This window comes from Cryptomeria japonica, unplaced genomic scaffold (assembly GCF_030272615.1).
Source record: "Cryptomeria japonica unplaced genomic scaffold, Sugi_1.0 HiC_scaffold_222, whole genome shotgun sequence".
In the NCBI taxonomy this organism is placed as follows: domain Eukaryota; kingdom Viridiplantae; phylum Streptophyta; class Pinopsida; order Cupressales; family Cupressaceae; genus Cryptomeria; species Cryptomeria japonica.
The window spans coordinates 42,517-52,500 of NW_026729044.1; positions in this window are offsets into that span (position 1 = coordinate 42,517).

Consider the following 9,984-nt stretch of genomic DNA (forward strand, 5'->3'; position numbering starts at 1 on the left):
TTGTGCGCATTACGCCAACCTCAAAGACCTTGTTTTCGTTAAGAAGTCAAAAGTTGGGGTCAATGTCCTAATGGCTCCTGCAGGCTACACATGTATGAGAATCGGACAAATAGCTTATATAGGGGAGGTGTTGGGTTTGATGGGTCGACTCCCCTGGTTGTGCGCATTACGTCAACCTCAAAGACCTTGTTTTCGTTAAGAAGTCAAAAGTTGGGGTCGATGTCCTAATTGCTCCTGTAGACTACACATGTATGAGAATCAGACAAATAGCTTATATAGGGGAGGTGTTGGGTTTGATGGGTTGACTCCCCTAGTTGTTCGCATTACACCAACCTCAAAGACCTTGTTTTCGTTTAGAAGCCGAAAGTTGGGGTCGATGTCCTAATTGCTCCTGCAGGCTACGCATGTATGAGAATCAGACAAATAGCTTATATAGGGGAGGTGTTGGGTTTGATGGGTCGACTCCCCTGGTTGTGCGCATTGCGCCAACCTCAAAGACCCTGCATTGCGGATGAAGTCGAAAGTCAGAGTTTGGTGTGCTACAAGGTGTGGTCGAAGGTGCTCACCTAGGTGTGCACCTTTGGAGCACAGGAAAAGTGCCCTCCAAAAGTGCGCACCTTTGGAGTGCACAAAAGTGCCCTCCAAAAGTGCGCACCTTTGGAGCGCAGAAAAGTGCCCTCCAAAAAGTGCCCTCCAAAAGTGCGCACCTTTGGAGCGCAGAAAAGTGCCCTCCAAAAAGTGCCCTCCAAAAGTGCGCACCTTTGGAGCGCAGAAAAGTGCCCTCCAAAAAGTGCCCTCCAAAAGTGCGCACCTTTGGAGCGCAGAAAAGTGCCCTCCAAAAGTGCGCACCTTTGGAGCGCAGAAAAGTGCCCTCCAAAAAGTGCCCTCCAAAAGTGCGCACCTTTGGAGCGCAGAAAAGTGCCCTCCAAAAAGTGCCCTCCAAAAGTGCGCACCTTTGGAGCGCAGAAAAGTGCCCTCCAAAAAGTGCCCTCCAAAAGTGCGCACCTTTGGAGCGCAGAAAAGTGCCCTCCAAAAAGTGCCCTCCAAAAGTGCGCACCTTTGGAGCGCAGAAAAGTGCCCTCCAAAAAGTGCCCTCCAAAAGTGCGCACCTTTGGAGCGCAGAAAAGTGCCCTCCAAAAGTGCGCACCTTTGGAGCGCACAAAAGTGCCCTCCAAAAGTGCGCACTTTTGGTGCGCACCAAGGCGCTGGTTCGGTCGTTGCAGGCGAGTTCGGAAGTTGGGGTCGATGTCCTGAGCGGAGGTGCAAACTACACAGGTGTCGGAATCGGACAAATAGCTTATATAGGGGAGGTGTATGCTTCGATGGGTCGACTCCCCAGGTTGAGCGCACCGCGCCAACCTCAAAGACCCTACGGTATGGATGAAGTCGGAAGTTGGGTCCGATGACCAATTCGATTAGTAGGTATGCTCATGAGGTCGGAATTTGGGTCCGATGACCTGCCATGTGCAGGAAGGCGAATGTTGACACTGTGCGTTGCAAGGTGCACACCAAGGCGCTGGTGCGGTCTTTTTAGTCGAGTTCGGAAGTTGGGGTCGATGTCCTGATCGGAGGTGCAAGCTACACAGGTGTGGGAATCGGACAAATAGCTTATATAGGGGAGGTGTATGCTTCGTTGGGTCGACTCCCCGGGTTGAGCGCACCGCGCCAACCTCAAAGACCCTACGGTATGGATGAAGTCGGAAGTTGGGTCCGATGACCGATTCGATATGTAGGCATACTCGCGAGGTCGGAATTTGGGTCCGATGACCTGCCACGTGCAGGAAGGCGAATGTTGGCACTGTGCGTTGCAAGGTGCGCACCAAGGCGCTGGTTCGGTCGTTGGAGGCGAGTTCGGAAGTTGGGGTCGATGTCTTGATCGGAGGTGCAAACTACACAGGTGTGGGAATCGGACAAATAGCTTATATAGGGGAGGTGTATGCTTCGTTGGGTCGACTCCCCGGGTTGAGCGCACCGCGCCAACCTCAAAGACCCTACGGTATGGATGAAGTCGGAAGTTGGGTCCGATGACCGATTCGATATGTAGGCATACTCGCGAGGTCGGAATTTGGGTCCGATGACCTGCCATGTGCAGGAAGGCGAATGTTGGGACTGTGCGTCGCAAGGTGCGCACCAAGGCGCTGGTGCCGTCGTTGCAGTCGAGTTCGGAAGTTGGGGTCGATGTCCTGGTCAGAGGTGCAAACTACACAGGTGTGGGAATCGGACAAATAGCTTATATAGGGGAGGTGTATGCTTCGATGGGTCGACTCCCTGGGTTGAGCGCACCGCGCCAACCTCAAAGACCCTACAGTATGGATGAAGTCGGAAGTTGGGTCCGATGACCGATTCGATACGTAGGCATATTGGCGAGGTCTGAATTTGTGTCCGATGACCTGCCATGCGCAGGAAGGCGGAATTTGGGTCCGATGACCGAGTTGATGGCGTGCCATGCGCAGAAAGGCGGAATTTGGGTCCGATGACCGAGTTGATGTTGATGGCCCGCCATGCACAGGAAGGCGGAATTTGGGTCCGATGACCGATTTGAAGGCGTGCCATACGCAAAAAGGCGGAGTTTGGGTCCGATGACCGAGTTGATATTGATGGCCCGCCATGCGCAGGAAGGCGGAATTTGGGTCCGATGACCTGACATACGCATGGAGTCCGACTCGGGGGCCGATGTTCGATTCGATGACTTGCATTGTGGGTAAAGTCGGAAGTTGTGGTCTTTGACCCGATTCGATGACCAGACTTCGGCTGCTTGAGAATCGGACAAATAACTTATATAGGGGAGGTAGTGTTCTCGAGCATCCTCCCCCCGTGCCCGTTTATGTCGATTGATGCTGGTGCTCGACTGGTTGGAGCGCTCGGATGCAAAAATCTTGCACCAGGATTTATCGATTGTGATGGACACGGCAAGTCTCCTGATTGCTATGCAGGAGCTCATCGTGAATCTCTATGCGGCCTTGGTATGGACTCGACCTGCGGAATGGTTCGGCAATGGTAGTCGCTCCAACACGTCCTTGCAATGGCCACAGAGGTGATTCGACTAGAGCTCCAGTCTAGCTTTTGGGTTGCTTGGCGGACTGGTATAGCCGCGATCGAGTTCCGGCCATGAACGTTTTAGATAGCTCTTGGGCTTTCTGGGACGGAAGTCGGAAGTTTGGGCTGTTGTCCGATTTGATGACCATTCTTCGGATGTGTGAGAATCGGACAAATAACTTATATAGGGGACTGTGTTGTCTCACGCAGCCCCCTCCGTGCCCCTCTATCTCGACCGATGTTGGTGCTTGAAAGGGTTGGGATCGCTCGGATTTATAAACGTGCACCACCATTTGTCGAGTGTGAGGGACGCGGCAGGTCTCCTAAATGCTATGCGGGCGCTCTCTGAGAATCTCTATCCGGCCTCGACACAGACTAGTCTTGCTGAATGGTTTGGCACTGGTAGTCGATCCAACACGTCGTTGTTGTGGCCGCCTAGGCGATTCGATTCGAGCCCCCGTCTAGCTTTTGGGTTGCTTGGCGGATTTTGCCCTATCCGCAAGTGAGCTCGGTCCCTAAACGTTCGAGAAACCCGATTGCTATGCGCCGACTCTCTTTCTTGCGAGCCTCCATCTAGCTTTTGGGTCTCTACGGAACGGAAGTCGGAATCTGGGACCGTTGTTTGATTCGACGAGGCAGACTACGGTTGTGCGAGAATCGGACAAATAACTTATATAGGGGAGGTGTTGACTGGAGCATTCTCCCCCGTGCCCCTCTAACTCGACCAATGCTGGCGCTCGAACGGTGGTAGCGCTCGGATTTTCATTGAGCGCCAGCATTGGTCGATTTAGAGGGGCATGCGAGATTCCCGAATGCTATGCGAGGGCTCTAACGGAAATGTCTATTGGTTTCGGTATGGATGCAATTGCGAGTGGTTCGGCAAAGGTAGTCGTTCCGATGCGTCCATGTCGTGGCCAAATCGATAATTCGATTTGAGCCCTCGTATAGCATTTGGGTCTCTCGATGTGATTCCGCATTCCAGTCCCTTTGGGCACTGCTTGAGCCGCATCCCAGGGGGTTCCCTTCCCAATAATCTGCCTCGCAACCCGATTGCTATGCGGTGAGGCTCCTCGGCCGCCTCGGAACTATCTGTGTATCAGACGCATCGCGGGATAAGGGGTTGGCAACGGTAGTCGCCCCAAGCGCGTCCGATGCTTGGACCATTCCGAGGCGGCCCTGAAGCCTCTTCCATCTAGCCGTTGGGTCCTTCTCGCCGCATCCCTCGCCTCGCACCCCGATTGCTATGCGGTGAGGCTCCTCGGCCGCCTCGGAACTATCTGTGTATCGGACACGTCGCGGGATAAGGGGTTGTCACTGGTAGTCGCCCCAAGCGCGTCCGATGCTTGGACCATTCCGAGGCGGCCCTGAAGCCTCTTCCGTCTAGCCGTTGGGTCCTTCTCGCCGCATCCCTCGCCTCGCACCCCGATTGCTATGCGGTGAGGCTCCTCGGCCGCCTCGGAACTATCTGTGTATCGGACGCGTCGCGGGATAAGGGGTTGTCATTGGTAGTCGCCCCAAGCGCGTCCGATGCTTGGACCATTCCGAGGCGGCCCTGAAGCCTCTTCCGTCTAGCCGTTGGGTCCTTCTCGCCGCATCCCTCGCCTCGCACCCCGATTGCTATGCGGTGAGGCTCCTCGGCCGCCTCGGAACTATCTGTGTATCGGACGCGTCGCGGGATAAGGGGTTGTCACTGGTAGTCGCCCCAAGCGCGTCCGATGCTTGGACCATTCCGAGGCGGCCCTGAAGCCTCTTCCGTCTAGCCGTTGGGTCCTTCTCGCCGCATCCCTCGCCTCGCACCCCGATTGCTATGCGGTGAGGCTCCTCGGCCGCCTCGGAACTATCTGTGTATCGGACGCGTCGCGGGATAAGGGGTTGTCACTGGTAGTCGCCCCAAGCGCGTTCGATGCTTGGACCATTCCGAGGCGGCCCTGAAGCCTCTTCCGTCTAGCCGTTGGGTCCTTCTCGCCGCATCCCTCGCCTCGCACCCCGATTGCTATGCGGTGAGGCTCCTCGGCCGCCTTGGAACTATCTGTGTATCGGACGCGTCGCGGGATAAGGGGTTGTCACTGGTAGTCGCCCCAAGCGCGTCCGATGCTTAGACCATTCCGAGGCGGACCCGAAGCCTCTTCCGTCTAGCCGTTGGGTCCTTCTCGCCGCATCCTTCGCCTCGCACCCCGATTGCTATGCGGTGAGGCTCCTCGGCCGCCTCGGAACTATCTGTGTATCGGACGCGTCGCGGGATAAGGGGTTGTCACTGGTAGTCGCCCCAAGCGCGTCCGATGCTTGGACCATTCCGAGGCGGACCCGAAGCCTCTTCCGTCTAGCCGTTGGGTCCTTCTCGCCGCATCCCTCGCCTCGCACCCCGATTGCTATGCGGTGAGGCTCCTCGGCCGCCTTGGAACTATCTGTGTATCGGACGCGTCGCGGGATAAGGGGTTGTCACTGGTAGTCGCCCCAAGCGCGTCCGATGCTTGGACCATTCCGAGGCGGACCCGAAGCCTCTTCCGTCTAGCCGTTGGGTCCTTCTCGCCGCATCCCTCGCCTCGCACCCCGATTGCTATGCGGTGAGGCTCCTCGGCCGCCTTGGAACTATCTGTGTATCGGACGCGTCGCGGGATAAGGGGTTGTCACTGGTAGTCGCCCCAAGCGCGTCCGATGCTTGGACCATTCCGAGGCGGACCCGAAGCCTCTTCCGTCTAGCCGTTGGGTCCTTCTCGCCGCATCCCTCGCCTCGCACCCCGATTGCTATGCGGTGAGGCTCCTCGGCCGCCTTGGAACTATCTGTGTATCGGACGCGTCGCGGGATAAGGGGTTGTCACTGGTAGTCGCCCCAAGCGCGTCCGATGCTTGGACCATTCCGAGGCGGCCCCGAAGCCTCTTCCGTGTAGCCGTTGGGTCCTTCTCGCCGCATCCCTCGCCTCGCACCCCGATTGCTATGCGGTGAGGCTCCTCGGCCGCCTTGGAACTATCTGTGTATCGGACGCGTCGCGGGATAAGGGGTTGTCACTGGTAGTCGCCCCAAGCGCGTCCGATGCTTGGACCATTCCGAGGCGGCCCCGAAGCCTCTTCCGTGTAGCCGTTGGGTCCTTCTCGCCGCATCCCTCGCCTCGCACCCCGATTGCTATGCGGTGAGGCTCCTCGGCCGCCTTGGAACTATCTGTGTATCGGACGCGTCGCGGGATAAGGGGTTGTCACTAGTAGTCGCCCCAAGCGCGTCCGATGCTTGGACCATTCCGAGGCGGACCTGAAGCCTCTTCCCTCTAGCCGTTGGGGCTTTCTCGCCGCATCCCTCGCCTCGCACCCTGATTGCTATGCTGTGAGGCTCCTCGGCCACCTTGGAACTATCTGTGTATCGGACGCATCGCGGGATAAGGGGTTGGCAGTGGTAGTCGCCCCAAGCGCATCCGATGCTTGGACCATTCCGAGGCGGCCCTGCAGCCTCTTCCGTCTAGCCGTTGGGGCCATCTCGCCGCATCCCCCACCTCGCACCACGATTGCTATGCGGTGAGGCTCCTTGGCCGCCTCGGAACTATCTGTGTATCGGACGCATCGCGGGATAAGGGGTTGTCACTGGTAGTCGCCCCAAGCGCGTCCGATGCTTGGACTATTCCGAGGCGGCCCTGCAGCCTCTTCCGTCTAGCCGTTGGGGCCATCTCGCTGCATCCCCCACCTCCTCGGCCGCCTCGGAACTATCTGTGTATCGAACGCATCGCGGGATAAGGGGTTGGCAGTGGTAGTCGCCCCAAGCGCGTCCGATGCTTGGACTATTCCGAGGCAGCCCTGCAGCCTCTTCCGTCTAGCCTTTGGGGCCATCTCGCCGCATCCCTCGCCTCGCACCCCGATTGCTATGCGGTGAGGCTCCTCGGCCGCCTGGGAACTATCTTCGTATCGGACGCATCGCGGGATAAGGGGTTGTCACTGGTAGTCGCCCCAAGCGCGTCCGATGCTTGGACTATTCCGAGGCGGCCCTGTGGCCTCTTCCATCTAGCCGTTGGGGCCATCTCGCCGCATCCCCCACCTCGCACCCCGATTGCTATGCGGTGAGGCTCTTCGGCCGCCTTGGAACTATCTTCGTATCGGACGCATTGCGGGATAAGGGGTTGTCACTGGTAGTGGCCCCAAGCGCGTCCGATGCTTGGACTATTCCGAGGCGGCCCTGCAGCCTCTTCCGTCTAGCCGTTGGGGCCATCTCGCCGCATCCCCCACCTCGCACCCCGATTGCTATGCGGTGAGGCTCCTCGGCCGCCTTGGAACTATCTTCGTATCGGACGCATCGCGGGATAAGGGGTTGTCACTGGTAGTCGCCCCAAGCGCGTCCGATGCTTGGACTATTCCGACGCGGCCCTGTGGCCTCTTCCGTCTAGCCGTTGGGGCCATCTCGCCGCATCCCCCACCTCGCACCCCGATTGCTATGCGGTGAGGCTCCTCGGCCGCCTTGGAACCATCTTCGTATCGGACGCATCGCGGGATAGGGGGCTGTCACTGGTAGTCGCCCCAAGCGTGTCCGATGCTTGGACCATTCCTAGGCGGCCCTGAAGCCTCTTCCGTCTAGCCGTTGGGGCCTTCCCTCCCCATCCCTCGCCTCGCACCCCCGATTGCTATGCGGTGAGGCTCCTCGGCCGCCTTGGAACCATCTGTGTATCGGACGCATCGCGGGATAAGGGGTTGGCACTGGCAGTCGCCCCAAGCGCGTCCGATGCTTGGACCATTCCGAGGTGGCCCTGAAGCCTCTTCCGTCTAGCCGTTGGGGCCTTCCCGCCCCATCCCTCGCCTCGCACCCCGATTGATATGCGGTGAGGCTCCTCGGCCGCCTTGGAACTATCTGTGTATCGGACGCATCGCGGGATAAGGGGTTGGCACTGGTAGTCGTCCCAATCGCATCCGATGCTTGGACCATTCCGAGGCGGCCCTGCAGCCTCTTCCGTTTAGCCGTCGGGGCCTTCCCGCCGCATCCCTCGCCTCGCATCCCGATTCCTATGCGGTGAGTCTTCTCGGCCGCCGCGGAACTATACCTGTTATTGCTACTGCATCCTTCGGCTGGTAACCTCCTCTGCCGCCTTGGAACGTTCTCTTTGTCGGACGCGTCGCGGGATAAGGGGTTGGCACTGGTAGTCGCCCCAAGCGCGCCCGATGCATAGACCGCTCCGAGTCGACCTTGCTTTCAGCCTCTCACATGCATAGACCTCTCTGAGTCGACCCTGCAGCCTCTCACGTTTAGCCTTTGGAATCTCGCCTCACAACATGATTGCTATCCTTGATGCATCCCTTGCCTCGAGCCCTGATTGCTTTCTTGGCTGCATCCCTCCTCTCCTCACAGCCCGGTTGTCATCACTGCTTCATCCGTCGCTTCATGCATTCTGGCTGCTGGGCCCTTCCCACCGCACACCTCGATTGCTATCTCTTCTGCATCACACACCCCGATTGCTATCTCTGCTACATCCCTCGGCTCTCACTTCTGCATCCTTCGCCTCACACCTCGATTGCTATCAATGCTGCATCCGTAACCTCACACCCCGATTGCTATGCGGGGAGGCTCCTTGGCCGCCTTGGAAATTTCTGTGTGTCGGACGCACCGCGGGATAAGGGGTTGGCACTGGTAGTCGCCCCAAGTGCGCCCGATTCTTAGACCGCTTCGAGGTGACCTCGTAGCCTCTTTCGTCCAGGCTTCCTGCCTTCAACGCCCTTTTTACACCTCGATTGCTATGCGCGGGCTCGTTGGCGTCTATCACCTCTCTGCGAAGAGTGGCACGATGATTGTTGGGGTAAATCGTAGCAGTCCGATCTCTGGCCTTGGGCCATTGTGAGGGCTGATCGATTTCCTGTGCGCATCTCGTGTTCGCCCAGTAACAGACTCGACGACTTGTAATCGGTCTTGTTCCCGATTGTTCCTGGAGGTAGTCTTCGGAACTCTTGGATTTGACCTGTCACTCGAACTGTCCTCTTCCGAGGATGCTTGTGTGTGTGTGCTTGTGCCATTTCCTTGGCGGTATTAATGAGATATTAAAGAGCGGAGTGAGCGCCTCGCCCAGCTATGTTTGGGGCTCTCACTCCCTTACCCGGTGTGCGACCGCTTTGCACGTAGGTTGCGGAGCATCGCGACTCTTTCGATGTTTGGCGGTTGTCTTCCGGTGATGCGTTGGTCCCGAAGTGCACGTTACTAGCATTTCTGCCATTGTTCTCGATCTTTGGCACGTTCCTTCGTTGCAATTGGATATATATCTCCGTTTATACGCGCAGGCTTCTCCCGCCTATTCAGCGCTGTCCCACTCTCAGCACTCTCGTGGTCTCCTTGGCTTCTCTCTCCCGTGAGCGAGCTCTCTTCTCGAGTCTTTTCCATGTCCCATGGAGGTTGCCTTGCGAAATTCGGGCACACAAACGTGACCGGATAAGAGCGGAATTGCCTATGAGGAGAAGCTCACCTTAGGGAGCAGCAATGCCGAGTGTTTCGACAGAGGGTAGAGGGGGCGTTGTTTGGGCGGTTGCACAAAAGAGTGCTACGTTTGCACTGAAGGTTGCTTCTTCGTCTCCGACGAACTCTTCGAGGCAAAAAAGCTTGTTTACGGGGTCGAGGTGGGACTGTTCGTGCGAGTTGCGCCACCAAAAGTGCGTAGGGGGCATATACCTGGGAAATGGATGTCTCTGAGTGGCCTTACTCGGTCGCGTGCACGGTGCATTCTCTAACGGCAGGACTGTCGCGAGCATGTGCGGTTCGGATGTTTTCGGGTAAAGGGTTCCGTACGGGATGTTCTTCCCAGGCTCCTGTGAACCGAGACTCTGCATCGTCATGCTCCGGCTCCCGTGGGTGCTTCATGCCTCGTCGAGCTCTTTGTCGTGGACGATTAAGGCCGAGGCCTTCCTTCGAGAGGGGAATTGTTCAGGCTGGTCGAGGCGGGATTGTTCGTGCGGGGTGCACCACCAAAAGTGCGTAGGGGGCATATGCCTGGGAAA